Consider the following 20,634-nt stretch of genomic DNA (forward strand, 5'->3'; position numbering starts at 1 on the left):
CACATTGGAGTTTGATCAATCTGTCCTTATATGTTGTGCCCTAAAGTTGCATTTTATTCCTGTAATCATGAGCTTTTCGGCAACATTTGAGTGACACTAATATATTACTATATTATAAACGGGCTCATTTATCTATCTGTAATTTACTTTTAGTGGACCTCCATATGGTTTATTTAGTCATTAACATTTTTATTAGATCAGCCCTAAGCAATTTATAAAATAAATACACAGTACTTTAATATCATATTCTTATTCATAGAACTTTAATTCTAGCGTTTAAAGTATACAGATTTAATAGACGTGTGCAGTGTGTGGGTTATGACTTGTTTTTTCATTTCATTATAATTAATTTGAATAAAGATCTAAATCCACACTATTACACAAATTCAGTCGAGTTACTCAAATTCAATCAAGGGAGCAGGATGGAAGTTTTCTGTGTCAGTATAATTACTGTAAGAGGTTACTGAATTAATTTGAAACCTGTGACCTTATTATTACTGCATCTCACTGCAGAACATTTACATTGTTTTACTTGCCTGGCATGATCACATGAAAAAAAAATATAATAAGTGCAAGAACTTGTCAGGTTTTTCATCAGGATTTTTATGTTACCATTGATTGAAGGTGTCAGAAGCTGCAGGTGGCATTTCACTTCTGCTGCTTGTATGTAACACAGCCAGTGTGTAAAGAGAAGTGCCCCCCAACTGTACAGTGACAGATTTTGCAAATCCTGCAGGAGTCTGTCTAATAAATCAATGTAATGTGAGAGGAATGCAGCTGATCTCTGAATTAGCTTCTATTGGAAAGGATCCATGTGTTACATCCCACTCTCTGGATGACATCACATTCACAACAGCTCCTAGTCCTTGAGAGTCTTGAGGGTGATCAGCTGAAGGAATTGGCTTTTTCTGCCAATCATAACGCTGCAAAGATGCTGTTACAGTTCTGGTGATAGGAGAGAAATGGAAAGACAAGAGAGGGAGCAGCAGTGAGAGAAAAAACACTGACTACAGCCCAACAAGACACAGCGAGGGGAGAAGCAGTAGGAGCAGCTGGTGCTCGAGAGATTAAATAGTTCTCATAACATTTTTGCGGTTCCCTCAATGATCCCTGGTGTAATTCTCATGTCCAAGAAGGATGGTGCATTTTAACGGTGTACTGAACAGAGGTGTGAATCATTCCAGCTCGCTGCATGGCTTGAAAAAGACAGTGTGTGTGTGTTTGTTTGTGTGTGTGTGTGTGTGTGGCTATAAAAAAGAAGGGCTTTACTGGAAGAGTTCAGTCGTTTCGCCTTCTTGGCCACTGATAAGGCAGATATTGAAGACTGACAGGTAGACCTAACTACCCTGAATCTAAGGCAACAGCTCTTTCAAGAGGCTGCATTTACTATTTCACTGACTGCATCAAGTCAAGCCAGAAATTGCACCTTCAGGTAAGTCACAGTTTCAAAGTGTGCAAAACAATGATTATGTATTTGTCTGTGTTGCACACAGTAAATGTATTGATGAAGCCTTGTAGCTGGGAATCATTAATACTGAACCACGTCAATATACAACTGTAATAATTGGCTAGTAATTAATAGAAATACATGTTTAACAGAAGTCTTAGTAATAGTGAAGAGAAACATTATATATTATGTGGACAAAAAGCAATAATATGACTTTTATACATGACCTCTTCTGATGACATTAATGTCACTTCACATTATTTGTTGCCTTTGAGTATTTTTGTTATTATTGTATACAGGTATATATATATGTATTGTTCACACCCAGGTGTTCAAAGAGGATACTGTAAAAGATGTCATACTACACTGGAAATGCTTTTGCTCTTTTCTTTTACCAGCTTTTTCAGATGCCTACCAGCTCTTTCCTGATAATTTCATGGAACTTAATAGAGAATAATTAGAAACCATTTTCTAGCAATCAATCACTAGAATCCTTATCCTGCAAATCTATGCATTGGTTATTCCATTCATTCATTGATCCAGCTTTTTCATTAGAGATGTTCATCTGATAAAGACAGATTCTTTGGAAAGCAATTTTTCTTTTATAGGTTCTTTCCTTTCTTTTAAAATATTGATTTGTTCTTTATATGTGTATATTACCCTATTTTTATTTTCTGTATTTATTTTCATTTAAAGTGTTGTCTGAAACAGAAACATATATTCTCCGCTATGGACAATTAGAATCTGTGTCAATAAATACAAATGAGTCAACAGTTTAAGCACTTATCTCAAATGTGCCATGTCCAGCACAACTTTAGTGAATTTATATAAATCAAATAATCTTACAGCATCACCAGAAATAATGAGCAGTGCTAGATCACCAAAGTAGTAACATGGAATTACAGTTTTCTGTACTGTATTTAAGGACACTCTTGATTTAGACACCATTTTCCAATAATAATTCTGTATGGCATGTTGTGTCATTTGTAAAGCCAAGCATATTGTTTCTTATTTTAGAATAGTTAAGAAGCATTGTTTATCAGATATTTGGTTGTGTAGCCATTCATTGTATTTACTAGATCCATAATTATTCATTTTACTTTACCTAAAAGCTAGGTTCCACTTACTTGAAAGCCACCTTCCTCTTTCATCATTATTACTTTCAAAGTACTACAGTATATATGTCACCAGGAATGCCTGTCTACTGATGTGCAGGACATAGGTCATTATAAATTACTTGGATACTTCCACTGGTTGAAGAGCGATAATGTATAAGGATATTTGAAATACCACTATTGTTAAGATCTCTAGACCCAGAGTTCCCCTACTTTTTCATTTACACATCTGCCGTTAAACTTTCAGTTTAAAGAAAATGAAATGTATTTTAGCATAATTACCCCATTACTGTTGTAAACAAAACACTAAACATTGTATTCATTTTTCTAAAAGATGCTTTAAACAATGTTGCCCCTATTTTTAATCAAATTGGATTTTTTTATTTAGTCATAGTACCACAACTTTTTTAAAGCCACTTTGACCACTGGCTATTCCTTTCGAATGTAGTAATGCACTTCATAACACTTACATTCCCTATCATACACATGTCATTTTAAGCACTGACTCACAGTTCAGAAAGCATAAGGTAGCTCCAATGAGCTTTAAGATAAAGTTTCAAATGATTTTTAAATGGCACGCTTCTTGTCATACATTTTCATTCAGAGCTTGTGACTTACTACTAGTCAGTGTTCATTAGTAATTGCATTAAGGAAGACAAACGTAATTAATCCGCTTTAATAGTGGTGAAGAAGCATTCAGGTCCCTCAAGAGCTGAAGTGGTTAAGGTAGGGTTGACCTTGTTCAGAAAAACACTGTGTATTATTGATCAAATTTTCCAGAAATGCAAAACAAATCATGCAGAGGGACAGCTTCTTCATAGGTGGAAAATGTATAATGAATAAAATCTTGCACTTTATAATGTACTGTAGGAAAAGGAGAACACAGATTTTATACTCGGCTCCACCCAAAACTGCTACCCTGCCATCAGCTTCGTGATCTACAGTATAAACATGTACAGTACCTGATTTGTACAACATACAAATAGTTCAACACATACAGTATGAAATTTACATTTTAGTTTTCACTAAATAAAATACAATCATGATTATATGCATAGCATCTATTTAATTTGCAATATATATATATAGATGTACTTATATATATGAGAGAGAGAGAGCGCCTAGTCCCCTGGCCCTAAAAGTATAAGCCATGTTAGACACAGGCACTGTGGGGGCTAAGCTCTCTCATGGAGGCCTAGCTTGCTGTTGCAGCCTGGATACACTATTGCTGTATTCAGGGGCTGGCCTAACAACAACCAGAGAGTGTCATCCCTGGGGAGGATACTGGCTGGGTCACATGCCCATGATATAATGCCTGTCAGTATCAGACCTGCCCTCTTATGGGGCAGGGTTACAAGCCCCTCCCCTAGGGTACATAAGCTGACTGTGATGGTAGGGGTAGCTGAGGGAGCTAATAAAGAGAAATCCCAGATACGTACCCCTAAATAAACATGTAACTTGGCTGTCCTAGTAATATTTCATCCAGCCAAATGTCTTTAATATCTAGGGAAGAACAGGGAATGTATAATGCACCATGTCTGTAAGAATGTATTTTAAAGCATGTATTCAGTCTTCCCTGTGACAATCTTTCCCCCAGTTTAGTGAATCAGCATTGTTCTGTGATGTGATTTGGGCTAGCTGTCCTGTCTTTTACATAATTACCTTATGTCTGTATTTATACATGTGTTAGCAATCCCTCCCAGATTAGATACTTGGTAATTGTGTGGTGATGGAATTAACATGCAAGAAAGTAAATTAGATATTCCACTTCTACTGTCATTTCTATGGAGAAAGACTCAGTTGAAGCTCTCACTCAGATGAAGCTCTCCATAGAAATAGATCAGAACAAAGGTAGGGGATTAGTTAAATGAATCAGTTATCAGGTCCGAGCCCCAGGCACTGTTTCTCTTGGCTGGTTGCCTTGCTCAATAGCCACCAAGAGGTATATAAGGAACACTGCTGATCATTCCATTAGTAGTCCACCTCTGGGATGGAGTGTGGTGTTTTGAAGAGGGCCATCTCTGGGAAGGAGTGTGGAGGCTATCGGAGGGAGAGACACTCTGGGAAGGAGTGTGGAGTTGGACTGTGACCAGCTGGAGGTACATGTCATTATGCCTGCTGTGTGCAGCATTCTGATATCCTGCAGCAGAGAAGCGAACAGGGGAAACCCATTTGAAGTGGATCCCTGCACCTAGGAAAGGTAGATCTCATTCCCCAGACACCCGTAAGTGTGTATATTTTTGTATTTTGTAGTTCTGTGTGTTTGAAGATTTATCCAAAATTAATCTAATTTTATTTCACTGCCTTGTTTTGCCCTGTGATTTAACACCATTTAAATAATTTAAGGGATGAAAATCTTGCTCTACCGTGACACTGACACACTCCAAGAAGTCAGGAGCTCTCTTCTCTCCCTCTGTGGAGTGGAAGCACTACCCTTTATCCCATCAGGGGGTAAAGGAGCTGAGAAGAGGCCTGCAGGGCCTCAAGCCCTTTGGGTACTACTTCAAGGAATGTGCCTGTCATTACTAAATGTATGCTGCTAATAAAGACCCGGTTCAATCTATCTGTTGTGGCTACTTGACTGGACCACTACCTGAGTTGCCAGTGCGGATCATCCTGGCTGCACCAGGATCTTCACTGGCTGAGGCACTGCGCTATAGGGATCATCACTAAGAGCCTGTCTTGATGCCTCCCCATACCATCGCTCAGTTCTCAGGGCCTTCTATTCTACCAAACAGGTATGCACCACACCAGAATACACCGGTAGCAATATGATCTCACTTAGGGTGGGGGAAAAGTGCTACATTTGGAGGCACTGCTGAGATAACATCAGGACAGACTTTTGCAGCAGGACAAAGGAGGTACTCTCCTAGCAAGACACACTAAGTCAGAGGGCCCATGGGTGTATTGTCCATAGGGGATCTATGGGATCTTGAGGACCCGCCCCTGCCAAAATGGAGCAGGTGTAGTGTGTGTAGAAACTTTATTACCAAGAAGAGTTGCAGGAACTGTTGCCCAGAGGCTACACCGAAGGGAGCAGTGGTCTGTGTCATGCAGTTTGTTGCTCTGACCTATGTTCTGTATATGCGGGCAGGCATACGAGGAGGGGCGCTTGACCCTCAGGCAAACGACGACTTCCGTTTGAGAGCTGCAGCTATACTATCGCAGTACCCGGGGGCGATATCCCAGAGGGTTCACCGAAACGAAGCTGTGGCCTGCATTGTGCTATTTCTAAGAAGAGGTGTGGGGCTAGTGTCTCAAGGGCTCCACCCGAGGAAACTACAGCCTGCACTGTGCTATTTCTAAGAAGAGGTGTGGGGCTAGTGTCTCAAGGGCTCCACCCAAGGAAACTACGGCCTACACCGTGATGTTCATTTTTGTGTGAGCGGGCAGGTATCCGAGGAGGGGCGCTTGATCTGCAGGCAGCATAAATCTCCGTTTGAGGGAGCCGTATTCTGTTTTGTGCCGTTGTAAAATGGCGGTTCCCGCCCAAAAGGGGAAATCGCGTGTTAATGTGTAAAAGAGTTGCAAGCTCTTCTTGCAGCATTGTATCTGGGATTGGTGCGAAATGCTGAAACTGCACTTCTGTCCCCTTCCATGGGACACCTGGATCCACCAGGGGGAGGAGATAGGGCTTGGCTAGCACTGGACCTGACAGCTGTGAAGAGCGAGGAGTTCAGACACATGTGGAGCATTGGTGCCTATAGACATGTGCAGAGCTGCTCCAAGTTACGATATTTAATCATGACCGCCCAGCTGGGAACCATTTATGAACTGACTGGCGGGGTCCTAGTGACGGGGTCGGAAGTAGAGAACCTTCTGCTAGGGGTCTGTCACTGTGCGAGTGCCCCAGAGACTAATTGCGGCTACTCTCAAAATGTGACCAGTGCCAAGTATCCTACCTCTGGCCAAAGCACAAGGGACTTGAGATTCCTGTGAATACTCTGGACACGGAGGAGCTGAAGAGCCTGTATGCCCTTTTCCAAAAACTATCTACGTTTGCCAAAGGATCCTCGGGCGATGTGCAAAAACATTATAATAATATGGTGCATGAACTATTTCACCCCGAACAACTGATGACAGTCCTCGGTTCCTGTGCAAAGTATGGTGAGATGAGTTGGGACTCTGGGGTAGAGTCTCTATGAGGAGTAGGGCATGGAGAAAGTACCATTTCCAGCCTTGCCAAGTGGATCGAGGCTCCCAGGACTTACCTGCTGCCATGCGGGGGTCTGAGTCATCCGCTGTATCGTCCGTAGCGACGTTGGAGCCATACAGTGCCCTGCCGGAGGTCCGCGGATGAGACCTGACCGACTACTGCCAGGTATCTGGTGTACCATCCACGCCGACCCACTCCATGAGGGAGGTACCTGCCACATCTGATTTCAGTTCAACAGACGACGAGCGTGTGACCATCTGTGAGGTACCGGTCGGGGCCTCACACGCTACTAGTGGGAAGTCATCCTGCCATTTCCAGAACCTGATGCCTGCACTGGGATGGTGATCCGGGATACCGGTCTGCTCTGGACCCAAGCCCAAGATTCTGCCAGCCAATATCTGCAGAGAAGACAGGAGATGAGCGAGGCCCGCGTCCACGCTACAGCTTATGTAGCTGCATCCGAGCAGCATTTCACCGCCTTGGGTCTTCCGGAAAAATTCATCAAGGTAGTACCGGCCAGTGCTACTTCCTCTATTACCATCCTCATTCTATCCCCACGGTAGAAGGGAGTCGGTGGGTGGAACTGTCTGGATGGATGGGCCCTAGGAAAGCTGCTAATTCCCCGGTGAGTGACCAGGGACCAGACACATTTCTTTTGCATTGTTGGGGATGGAAGGAAGAGAGAGATCCCCGGGAGGCTGAAATCATTGATGCGGCCAAGTATATCACTGCTCGGGCCGTGGTAGACTGAGCTCTGCCGGAACTATGGGCACTGTTATTGCTATGCCTAGGGAGGTACCTGTAGTTCCCCAGAAAAAGGACTCTAAAGTACCCGTCCCACCCCATGCCACCTGCATACACTATCACCTTGGCCCTTGTCACCAGGGATGTCCATTGCTCTAAGGGGCGGTCCTGTTCCTATGCCTGATATGTATGGTATATCTGTGGGGGTTGGCCTATTACCATGGTGGGACTCACTGTATAGAGTGTATATGTCACACCTAAACAGGATACTCTTTGTTCTGGAGAAAGATGATAATGCTGGTGGGAGGAGGGTCAGTTTACTCCAGAGTAAGAAACATAAATAATGCGCGATCGTGCTAAAAAGTCTCTGGAGGATAAGCTCTTATCTCCCGGCTATGGGGAGGGCCCAATGAAACGATTATGGGAGGGGTCCCTGTATTGGGTTTTGCCCGGTAAGTCTGTGGGCATAACCTGATGAAGTGTAGTCAGAAAGGGTGCTTGTACAGTGCTTTAGGAAAATGGGATATGATTATCCATACCGCCCTAAACCATTAATGAGGAGTGCTGAATGACATAGGGATGAGTGGGTAAAGTCTGTCATTCTGGATTATATTTCTAGTAGTTCAGAGTATATTTCTATGGTTCAGTGTTTTGTGTGGAAGACAGAGCTAAGTACTTGGTGAAGGTATGGGTAGTGGGTCGTAATATCAACCTCGACCAGGTGGAGTATGTATCTGAGACAGGTAGAAGGCGCTGTCATTCCATCACAGTGGCAGATAGTAAGGCAGGTTAGTAAAGAAGCCTGAGGATTATTATTAATCTGGTTCAGTAGTTTAGCAGTGTAGGGCCAAGGGGCTCCAGAAAAGGAGGTACCAGTTATGTTATAATGCTAAATACTGTATGTAATGTGTTGTTACACATATGTATATGTAGTTATATTCAATTTTGTGGTTGTTGGTACAGTATATTGATGGTACATATATTATATTCCTCAGCAAGGGCGTAAGAGGTTTTCCATGACAGAGAGGGTGTAGCCTAGTCCCCTGGCTATCATCTTTTTTGTGGCCCTAACAGTATAAGTCCTGTTACACACAGGCACTGTGGGAGTTGAGCTCTTTCATGGTGGCCTAGCTTGCTGTTGCAGCCTGGATACACTATTTCTGTATCAGCGGCTGGCCTAACAACAACCAGAGAGTGTCACTCCTGGGGTGAATACTGGCTGGGTCACATGCCCATTATGTGATGCCTATCAGTATCAGATCTGCCCTCTTATGGGGCAGGGTTACAAGCCCCTCCCCTAGGGTACATAAGCTGACACTCTCCCAGAAGTCAGGAGCTCTCTTACCCCCCCCCCTGTGGAGTGGAAGGGGGTAAAGGAGCTGAGAAGTGGCATGCAGGGCCTCAAGCCCTTTGTGTACTACTTCAGGGAATGTGCCTGCCATGACTAAATGTATGCTGCTAATAAAGACCCGGTTTAATCTATCTGTTGTGGCTACTTGACTGGGCCACTACCTGAGTTACAAAAAGAAAAAATGGGGGAGCACAGGTTGAGGGGTAAATAGGAATATCGAATTGGGTTCAGGTGTATTGGTCCCTGAAACAATAGATGTAGGGATGTTATAGTGTATAATACAATAAACACTTACACGGCCTTGTGCAAATGCTGTCACATCAAGGTTTCTTTTGGTCTTCTCTTCTTTTCTTGTGTCTTGTTTCTTCTTTCTCCGTCTGTTCACTTCTGCTTCTCGATCTTCGATGCAGTGTAACCCTCGGAATAAACAAATGAATAGATGAAAAATGGGAGGTGATGAATTAACAGAACTCAGGTTCTAAGATAAAATAAAAAGCAGAAAAGACTGCAAACACTCATACGGACATGTGTGAGTGCAGTCTTGAGGGAGGTTTCTTTATCCTCTGCAAACACCAAAGTCCCTCAGGAATGAACCCTTTGTTATACTGAATAAACAGTGGGCAATGAGAATTGAAACAAAGGGAAAATACTATTACTCACATGGCCAAGTGTGAGTGCACACTTGGATTGGTTTCTTGAAGCTCCTCTTGCGAACTCCGATCGATCCTCCAAAGTAAAATTATTCCTGTCAGAGTAGTGTGGACCAAAATAAATCTCCTTACACTTGGTAAAAGGCCATGGTCTTTATTTAAAACTAAATGATCAAAAAACAAAACAATAAAAAACAGTGCTTAGAACTAAAAGAGTTCTAAGCACTACAAAAACGAACAGCCAGTCCTTTAGGAAAATAGTACAGGGCGCGTGGTGTGCAACTAGCTGTGTCCGCGTCCGGATACAGTGTTGTGCCTCCGTTGTCCCACTCCGGATGGTGCCTGTAAAGGTTCAAAACACTAGGGGGTTTCAAGCTACGCGTTTCGCCCTTTCTTGGGCTTCCTCAGGCTCCGTAGATAGGACCCAATTCGATATTCCTATTTACCCCTCAACCTGTGCTCCCCCATTTTTACTTTTTGTATCCCTACACCTCTAAGGATCCTGGATAGATCCTTTTGGGATTTTTGAGTCACAGGAAGAGACCAAGAAGCGGAGGGAGACCTTATGAACTTTTAAGGTTGTAATTTTATATATTTCTATTTCCCTACCCACATCCTATTTAGAGGTAGCGCCCGGGTTTCTCCTTCTACCACTACCTGAGTTGCCAGTGCGGATCATCCTGGCTGCACCAGGATATTCACCGTCTGAAGGCGCTGCGCCATAAAGGATCATCACTGAGAGCCTGTCCTGATGCCCTCTCCCCCCCCCCATGCCATTGCAGAGTTCTCAGGGCCTTCTGTTCTACCAAACAGGTATGCATATATCTCAAGAATCCAAAAAATCCGCAGCACTCGCTGATAGTTGTCAAATATAAAATGGTTTAATTCATCTAACAAGCATCAGGGGTAAATACAAGAATAATGGAGCAACGTTTCGGACCGGTAGGGGCTTGATAAAGGACTGGGATATCCGAAATGTTGCTCCATTATTCTTGTATTTACCCCTGATGCTTGTTAGATGAATTAAACCATTTTATATTTGACAACTGTAACTCTCCTACCCCCACCCAATCTCAGGTAGGGTCTCCTAGGGAGTCTAATGCTCTGGCTACATGTCTGTGTGGTGCGTAACTGCTGGCAACAGGGGGCCCTGAGTCTCCCACGATGACATGGGGGAGAACAGGACAGGCTTCTGGGATTGTGCCTCCGTCTTCTCTACTGGTGCAGCGCCTCCATCTCCTGCGGCCCCCAGTTGTATGGGGTTAAGTACCCACAAGAGAGTTCTCTTCCCCTCCTCCTGATACACTTCACTCTCAGGCAGGAGTTAGATAAACATGTAAGATCTTTATTGTCTCTTCTCTCTCTCTCAGCAGACAATTACACAGCAGACTGTCTTCCTTCAGGATGTCTCTGACACCACTCCAGGCCTAGGGAACCCAGAGTGGGTCTAGCTCTTCCCCAACCCCCTAAGCAGGGTAGGAGGTATGGGGTGGACACTCTCCCTCTCCGGAGGGAAGCCTCAAGCTAGCCAGTCCTGGCAGCTGGTCTGTGCCACCCTTGTCCTTTCCACTCCAAGGACAGACTCTCAAAGACTCTAAATAGAAAGTGGTAATACCCTAAGTAGCTCCAACAGGCACCGTCCCTGTGTCTCTTGATTGGACACAGAGTCTGGTGACCTGCCTTCACTTCCTCAGTGTATGCCTGAAGTGGGGAAAACCCACGATTACTCCTGGCAACCTGCCCTTATGCAGGGATTACTGCCAGGAGGAGGATAGAATAATAGCCCAAACCTACCAGGGCTACACAACTATCAGTGAGTACTGCAGATTTTTTGGTTTCTTGTTCTATCTATTTTTGTCGCTGAATGGCGATCCTGGCTGCACTGCAAGCACCCTGATTGACAAGATAAGTTATTTGTTCTACCTTTACCCATTTAGAGTGCCCTGAACATTTTTGTATTTTATATAAATATATATATATATATATATATATTTTTTTTGTAGACAAGATAAAGTTAAAAAAAAAAGTTTGTACAATTTAAGTACATTTATCAATACTGTACTTGCCCAGGGAATTAAAATTGTGCTGAATGCTATTGCCTTACAAGCATTGATACTGTACTACAAATTTTTTAGCAATCACAACTAAATTAATGGGTAAACAGATTGATACCCGAGTTTTGAGAGTTCACACTCTCACATTCAATGTTTGCATGCAAGCTGCTTTATTGACGTAAGCAAATTTAATTTGCAGAGCAATTGTGCCCAGAAATAGTACACTTACCATAAACTAATTTGAAATATTAGCACTCTAAGTGATATTTCAAATTAATTTATGATCTGTAGCCATCTTGACATATAAGATGTGTTTAATTGTAGATGGTATGATTCTGCATGTTACTCTTTGGTCTTTGGAGTTTCTACCTCTTCACTTTTTACCACACTTTACAGCCCAAACCTGTTTTGCATTGCTGCTTCAAATATGTATATAGTTTGCCAGATTCTGCAAACATTTATCAGTATTACAGCCTCAAACAATATAAACAGTGTTAATTAACTGGTCAGGTAATATTGCCGTTTGAAAGCCATTTAAAATAGATGAAACATAAAGATGCCTGCAGTCCTTAATTACTCAACTTTAAGCACCCACATATACTGTACATGTAATATTTAATTAACTAGAGGCTATGTTTTTTTTCTTGTATCAAATAATGTCTAAAATAAGTCATTTAGCCATTTCCAGCAAATATTATCTAAATTCCTTTTTTAAATAATCTAAAGAAAGTTATCAAAAACATTAGGAACCAGATTTACCAAATGGTATAAAATGCATAAGATATAAAGCAGCTTACTTACGACCCATGCAAACAAATAATACACAAAGGCGCCTTAAGGCTTAGCACCGTTTAGTGCTTGGAGCCCTAACGGCCCACATTAAATATGCCTTCATCTCATGTTACCTCTGAATGTTAACCAATAATCTCTACCTATTAATGACTGGAGCTTTTAACAGTATTAGTTAATCAAATGACGCCTTCACCTTTCAGAGATTGTTTTGTATTAAGGTTGTGGTAAGTTTTGCACCCGATGAGTACATTTTGTACATTTGAGGTGCATTGTGAGTTTGCAGGGAATATGGGGTAGGGGTAGTTGAGTTGCCTCTGCACAGTCACTTGTCTCCACACTCAAAAATCAGGAGAAGATATTTTTTTACCGCAGCAATTTACTGTAAATAAAGCTAATGAAAGCAATTTACCACATTTGTCCTTTGCACAGTGTTTCTTGCTGACCTCTCTTGCAGTGGAGATCTATATAATTTCATACACGTTAATTATTTTCAATCATTTTAAAGTCAAGTACAAACTGACATTCTTAACAATGTAAATCTACCATTATCATTTAGCCATGCTAACATGAACTGGAAAATGTAGAAGTATATATTTTTGGTGTTTGGTAGTACTATACAGATGTAGCAAGACTTTCTGTCCTCGAGACCGCGAGAAACTAAGTGTAAATCACCGGCATGTATTTCTTTTTTGTGGACTGACCCACGGCTCATTAATGGAGTTTAGCATTGGCTGTAGTACTCTGCAGTAAAGATAGGTGGCGCTAGTGTACTAGTGCGTGTCTTTAATCCAAATGCAATGTAACCCACCCCTTATTCCCATTAATTTCATATGATGTGGGTAGAGACCCCTTCCACTTAGGCTGTAGAACAACCCCAGTGGGATATATCACTAATAGGTAATTATTACAACACAATCAATCTATATACAATTTATTCACTGATATTTCATTGTAGTTATCACACATTAGCGCTTTTATTTATTTTTTCATTATTGAAGGATAAGGTGTGGCTCAAGTTAGAATATGCCCAGTCGGCTGCAGCCATTAAGGTGTTTTCTTTGGTGGAGATTGGTCCAGCCACATAGCTGGTCCCAATGGGGTTGAAGGGGCTGTTGGATGTTAGAGATATGGTGAGTCAGCTATGGGGAGTTTTAAGGGAGTTTTTAAACATCTGAAATTTAGATGGGGTTGGGAGTGTGTTGATGTGTGGTAGGGTATTGCAGAGAGAGGGGCATAACGGGAGAAGTCTTGCTGGTGGGAGTGAGAGGAGGTTATAAGGTGGAAAAAAGCGGATGTCATTTGAGGAACGTAAGGGGCATTTAGGTATGCATTGGTATAGTGTTGTTGAGACCTTTGTAAGTCATTACTAGGGTTTTAAATGTAATTCTAGAGGCAATGGGAAGCCAGTGTAGGGATGTGCATAGTAGAGAAGTAGAAATGGAGCGATGAGTAAGATAGATGAGTCTAGCAGCAGCATTTTTGATGGATTGGACTTGGAAGAGGCAGACAAGAGGAATGCCAACTCGGAAAAGGTTGCGGTAATGAGGCAGGACATGAGTGAGTGGATTAGGATTTTAGCTGCATCATGAGTGTGAAAAGGGCATATCTTGGATATATTTCGGAGGTGGAGATGGCAGGACTTTGGGAGGGACTGAATGTGAGGAATGAAGGATAGATAAGAGTCAAAGATGACCCCTAGACAGCGGGCTTGAGGTGCTGAATAGATTGTGGTGTTATTGACAGTGAGGGAGAGTGTTGGTGTAGCGATGGCAGTGGAAGGGGGAAAGAATATTAATTCTGGGTTTTTTGGACATGTTTAGCTTCAGGTAGTGGTGAGACATCCAGAAGGAGATTGCAGAGAGACAGTTGGAGACATGGGACAGGAGAGAGGGGAAGAGGTCAATGGAGGAGAGATAGATTTGGGTATTATTGGCATAAAGATGATAGTGAAAGCCAAAAAGAGATGTACAGTATTTGTTTAGCAAGAGGAGAGGTTTAGACATAGTTAACTTGTTGCCACCACCAAAAAGTTATCAAAAATTTATTTGCACAGTTTTTGGTACCTGTTTTAAAGAAAATATGCACTTAACACAAAAAATCTGTTGTAGCAAAATGTGTCTGAAAATGTATTAACTCTCTTCAAACGTCCAAAGTTGAGTTCGAGCCAAAGATACACTTATTACATTTCAGATTTAATATACAAAAATACAGTGATTAGGTTACAGAAAAAGATTACTACAAGAACATACAATACAATATATATACATATATACATACTGGATATTTGATTTTACTTTACTGCAATTCCAATAGCATTTTATTCACCCCTGTACTGATCATGAAGTTAGAATTACTAGCATAGCCACTCAAAGTACAGTAGAACGTTGTTTCTTATTGTAATATTAGGGTTAACTTAAACTCATATTTATTATTATCTCGAGGTGTGTCTCCCTCACTCGGTGCACTAATAAGTCACGTGCTAAAAAAAAGGGGGGGGGGGGCACTTAATACAGTAGGTATGGAATTACAATAATTACACCAAAAATCAAAAGGGGAAGTCTTCTATGATCAACCATTTTTTTCCCTTACCTATTTTTTGTTGCCCAAAAACATTAATTTTCAAAATAGAAAGTCTTTACTTTTTGAAATGCAAAAATAGGTTGAGGTGACTGCCGCTCCACATGAAAATAAGGGTAAAATCACCAGCCAAAAAGGATTAAAAGCAATTTATTAAACTACATACAAAACATTTGCAAACACACAGAACACTCTCCCACGCCTCTGCTTTCTCAAGGAGTCCTACTTGAGAAATCGGGGGCGTGAAACGCGTGGGAGGTGTTCTGTGTGTTTGCACATGTTTTTTATGTAGTTTGGCAGGTGAGTTTACCCTTTTTTTCATGTGGAGCGGCAGTCACCTCAATATATTTTTGCATTATCTGATCGATTGAAGAGACACCTTCAGGAGACCTCTGGAGGATTTGTGCAGCAAACAGCGCTTCACACATACAGCGGCAGCAAGAGATGAACATGTAACAGTCATACCATTACTCAAAAACACCAAGCTGGACCCTACCTGTCTTTCTAACTATCGACCTGTCTCCCTCCTGCCTTTTGCCTCTAAACTCCTTGAACGACTTGTATTCTCTCGCTTGCTCCATTTTCTCAACTCCTATTCTCTCCTAGACCCTCTACAATCTGGCTTCCACACTGCTCACTCCACAGAAACAGCCCTCACTAAAATAACTGATGACCTCCATGCTGCCAAAGACAGAGGTTATTACACTCTGCTCATATTACTCGACCTCTCTGCAGCATTTGACATCGTGGACCACCCTCTTCTCCTTCACATTCTCCATACTCTTGGTATTCGGAACAAAGCTCTATCCTGGATCTCATCCTACCTCTCCCATCGTACTTTCAGTGTCTCTTCTGCTAACACTCCTCCTCCTCTATCGATCTCTCTGTGGGGGTACCCCAGGGCTCTGTCCTGGGACCTCTTCTCTTTTCTCTGTACACACTCTCTCTAGGTGACCTAATAACATCTTTTGGGTTTAATTATCACCTCTATGCTGATGACACACAAATATACTTTTCAATACCTGACCTTACACCGGCTGTACAAACCAAAGTTTCTGAATGTCTCTCTGCTATATCATCCTGGATGGCCCTCCGCCGCCTTAAACTCAACATGGCTAAAACAGAGCTCCTCATACTTCCTCCCAAACCTGGCCCTACTACCTCCTTCCACATCACTGTTGGAACTACCATCATTCACCCAGTAGCCCAAGCACGCTGCCTAGGGGTCACACTCGACTCCTCTCTCACATTCGCCCCTCACATTCAAAACATTTCTAAAACCTGTCGCTTTTTCCTCCGCAATATAACTAAGATACGCCCTTTCCTCTATTGCTCGACTGCTAAAACTCTGACTCAGGCCCTCATTCTCTCCCGTCTTGATTACTGTAACCTCCTGCTGTCCGGCCTTCCTGCCTCTCACCTGTCTCCCCTACAATCTATCCTACACGCTGCTGCCAGAATCACTCTACTCTTTCCTAGATCTGTCTCAGCATCTCCCCTCATGAAATCCCTCTCCTGGCTTCCGATCAAATCCCGCATCTCACACTCCATTCTTCTCCTCACTTTTAAAGCTTTACACTCTTCTGCCCCTCCTTACATCTCTGCCCTAATTTCTCGTTATGCACCATCCAGACTCTTGCGTTCTTCTCAAGGATGTCTTCTTTTTACCCCCTTTGTATCTAAAGCCCTCTCCCGCCTTAAACCTTTTTCACTGACTGCCCCACACCTCTGGAATGCCCTTCCCCTCAGTACCCGACTTGCACCCTCTCTATCCACCTTTCAGACCCACCTTAAGACACACTTGCTTAAAGAAGCATATGAATAGCACTGTGGATATTCTGAACACATGATACATAAAGCTTGGCCCCCTGTAGACGCACTTACCAGAACTCCCTCCTACTGTCTCTGTACGTTCTCCCTACCTACCATTTAGACTGTAAGCTCCTCGGGGCAGGGACTCCTCTTCCTTAATGTTACTTTTATGTCTAAAGCACTTATTCCCATGATCTGTTATTTATATTATCTGTTATTTATTTGATTACCCCATGTATTACTACTGTGAAGCGCTATGTACATTAATGGCGCTATATAAATAAAGACATACAATACAATACAATACAATGAAGGACGGTGATTTCTTGACTAGTGGCTTCTCTATACCGAGGACTCAGGGTTGTTGTCTGTGAGACCAATCCATGTGTGGCATTCTCTAGCCCACTTAGGGTGATATACTCATTTGCACTTGGTTATTTCAACCCTATATATGTCTCCTCCTGCTACTCATTATTTTGGTACATTTACAAGCTGCATCAATTAGCAATTTCTTACCATTTTATGGTCATCTATCCACCTTGAGCCTACAGATGCAGAGGCCGTTATTCGAACAAATCACGGAGCCGTTTTCGTGTGCTCTGCTGTATTTCACATGGCATTAATGCGGCCAATTGCCCCAGGCACACGTGTTTATCGTGGTTGCTTTGTTTGAATTTCATATATTCTGTTTCTTTGTGTGCAATGAAATGCAATTAAATGAATTGTACTGTGCTACTGTGCTACTCTGCTACCATGTCAATTTCAGGTGTTTAAAAACCAGAACACTAAAATGCCATTTTCTGCACTTGCGTCTTAAGCTGGTACGGTTGGAAGAAATCACGCGCCATGACATGGGTATTCCGAGGTATACACGCGTGAAGTGTTCGGATAACGGCCGCTGCATCTGCATATTCGGTTTTCTTTGCTGTTTTACATTTTAAAAGACTAATTGTTACAACTTCCAAGTGGCAATCACACTAATTTTATTCGTACAAATTTATGGGTACTAATAATTGATTTGTTACTTTTTTTGACTTTCGGTGGTACATCCATGCAATATTTGTGTGAGAAAATGTGCTCTTATTGGTTCTTGTGAAAATAAATTGCTTTGATGTACAGCCTAACATCTTTGATACCGCGGCCACGTGACTGCGGCATCAAAGGATTAATGTTGCAGGGGGTCCCATTCAGAAGCATGGGCTCCCCCATAGCTATCATGGCAGACACTGTCCCCAGCACAGAAGAGGTTTTTTCATTCACAATACTCGAGACAGTAAGTCTTGCTACATCTATAGCAGACACCAATGCTCTCATTAGCACACAATATTGCTATGTCGCATGATATCACTTTTCTGCTGGTGCAATGTTTAATGCAACATTTACTGTGGCTTGATTCAAACAAATTGTACAGTATTGTGCGTTACTACGTGGTAATGTCTGCTATATTTGTAGATGGTGAATGGACACTTGTGTATACATTAAGATGCTAACATTTTGCAGACCCTACAGACACATTTTTATTTTTCAAATATGGGGCTACCCTTCATTAACAGTGACTGTAACCCCTTTCTTCCAAGGGTAGCCCTATATTTATATCACACCTTAAATAAGTTATAGTGGGTAAACAAGTGGCAAAACCCTCCACCGTATAGCATAAAGCAAATTAAAATATCACTTGTGAGCCCATTAGCATGCACTTATTTGCATGTTATTTACCTGAATTTTTGCTGCTGTGAAAACACTATATGCTAGAACAGGGGTGCGCAAACTGGGGGGTACTAGATTTTCTGGGGGAGGGGGTGCGGCAGTTAAAGGTCCCGCGCTCTCCCCCCAGGCATTTAAATTAAGGCCTGAGGACTACGCGAGGCCTCTATAACACACTTCGATTCCTTTCTAGCGATGCGTCATCATGGTAACCCGGCATCAAATGGCAACGTGATGTCACATGACCCCGCGTGTCTTTTCATGCCGGGGCCGAGCAGGGCGGGGGGGGGGGGGGGGTACGAGGCACCGAGGAGAGCAGGCAGGGGTGCGCACGGGGAAAAGTTTGTGCACCCCTGTGCTAGCAAATAATGGTGAAAAGCAGGGTTGCAGACCTGTCTGAGACATGTGCAAAACGTGATATATCAAAAGTGGCGCTCTATTATAAGCTTTAAACACGTGTTAATCCAATATTAACATATAAACCTTAAATTGAATAAATATAAGTGATACAAACAAATCCTTGAATGCTGCTGTGACCCAGTGCAGGACTGCTCTCTCAATCCCAGGTGAATATGGCGACTTGGTGATCAAAGGGAAGCGCAAACATGTGGAGATATAAAAAATAAAACTGATGGTGCAGTATTGTGACAAATAAATGCGTATTCTTCTTTAAGTCTGCTGTTATTTATACTCACAAGTGTGAGGATGATGCTGTGTACATAAAGGTATCTTTGGGTATATGTCTGCAGTGATGATAAACTGGCTGGAACCTCGGTGTGGGAATGTATTCCTTAAATAGTTAAACACAGAAAAGCCAACATAGCGCGATCTGTTTAAAAACTGTATTCAAGTGGTTAAAAATATAACAATACACTCACATGATGTATGCTATTTAAAAGCATTTAGATACGCAATGCATCTCGCCTCCGGTGTCTTAGTGCAGTTTTTCCTTCCCTCTTCTCGGCGTGCGTCTCACTCCTGCGTTCCAGCAGGGCGGATGTGACGTCAGTGAGACTTCGGGAGTTCCGGTTTGGCGGGCTGGCTGTGAATCACCTTCACTCTACGCGTTTCTTCCCTTAGGATTTCTTCAGGAGTGTTGATGATGATACTGTGGCTAGATTATATACCCTAACATGTGTGCTGATAGGATCAACACTTAATTAGTGTCTTAAAGGGATATTCATTTATTTCTGGCTAAAGTGCAAACCGTGCAATTAAAAGTCTCAAGTGTCAGATATTCTAATTAGTACTTGATTTAGATGTTATGCAAATTGTTATGAGTAAATGTGTATATATTGTTACAACATATTTCATAATTACATATATATTGATGTTATCTCCATATTACAACATATATGGAGTCCAAAACAGAAAAATATATAAACTACAATTTATTTAAAACTTAGAACTTAGCGTCGCAGTAAAATTAATTAGAGTATAAAATGTATAAAATTATGTATAAATCTATAATAACATTCTACATAGCTTCCTAAAATTTAAAATTTTAGAAAGCTATGTAGAATGTTATTATAGATTTATACATAATTTTATACATTTTATACTCTAATTAATTTTACTGCGACGCTAAGTTCTAAGTTTTAAATAAATTGTAGTTTATATATTTTTCTGTTTTGGACTCCATATATGTTGTAATATGGAGATAACATCAATATATATGTAATTATGAAATATGTTGTAACAATATACAGTATACACATTTACTCATAACAATTTGCATAACATCTAAATCAAGTACTAATTAGAATATCTGACACTTGAGACTTTTAATTGCACGGTTTGCACTTTAGCCAGAAATAAATGAATATCCCTTTAAGACACTAATTAAGTGTTGATCCTATCAGCACACATGTTAGGGTATATAATCTAGCCACAGTATCATCACCAACACTCCTGAAGAAATCCTAAGGGAAGAAACGCGTAGAGTGAAGGTGATTCACAGCCAGCCCGCCAAACCGGAACTCCCGAAGTCTCACTGACGTCACATCCGCCCTGCTGGAACGCAGGAGTGAGACGCACGCCGAGAAGAGGGAAGGACAAACTGCACTAAGACACCGGAGGCGAGATGCATTGCGTATCTAAATGCTTTTAAATAGCATACATCATGTGAGTGTATTGTTATATTTTTTTTTTTTTTTCAATGTTTTTATTAGGCATTTTTAGAGGATACAACATTTCTGACAAATTGTGTAGCCTAACATTTTCCAAAACATA

At 41.7% G+C, this 20,634-nt stretch overlaps 1 protein-coding gene across 1 annotated transcript in view; it reads left to right on the forward strand.

Moving 5' to 3' along the window:
* The first annotated feature begins 859 nt into the window (after positions 1 to 859).
* Positions 860 to 20,634, forward strand: part of LOC142503772 (bifunctional heparan sulfate N-deacetylase/N-sulfotransferase 4) — a 381,904-nt gene continuing 362,129 nt past the window's right edge. The window contains exon 1 of the mRNA XM_075616452.1: positions 860 to 1,432. The gene's annotated coding sequence lies outside the window, so the exon portion shown is untranslated. The remainder of the gene's footprint in view (positions 1,433 to 20,634) is intronic.

The sequence above is a fragment of the Ascaphus truei genome, chromosome 1 (genome assembly GCF_040206685.1).
Source record: "Ascaphus truei isolate aAscTru1 chromosome 1, aAscTru1.hap1, whole genome shotgun sequence".
Classification (NCBI taxonomy): Eukaryota; Metazoa; Chordata; class Amphibia; order Anura; family Ascaphidae; genus Ascaphus; species Ascaphus truei.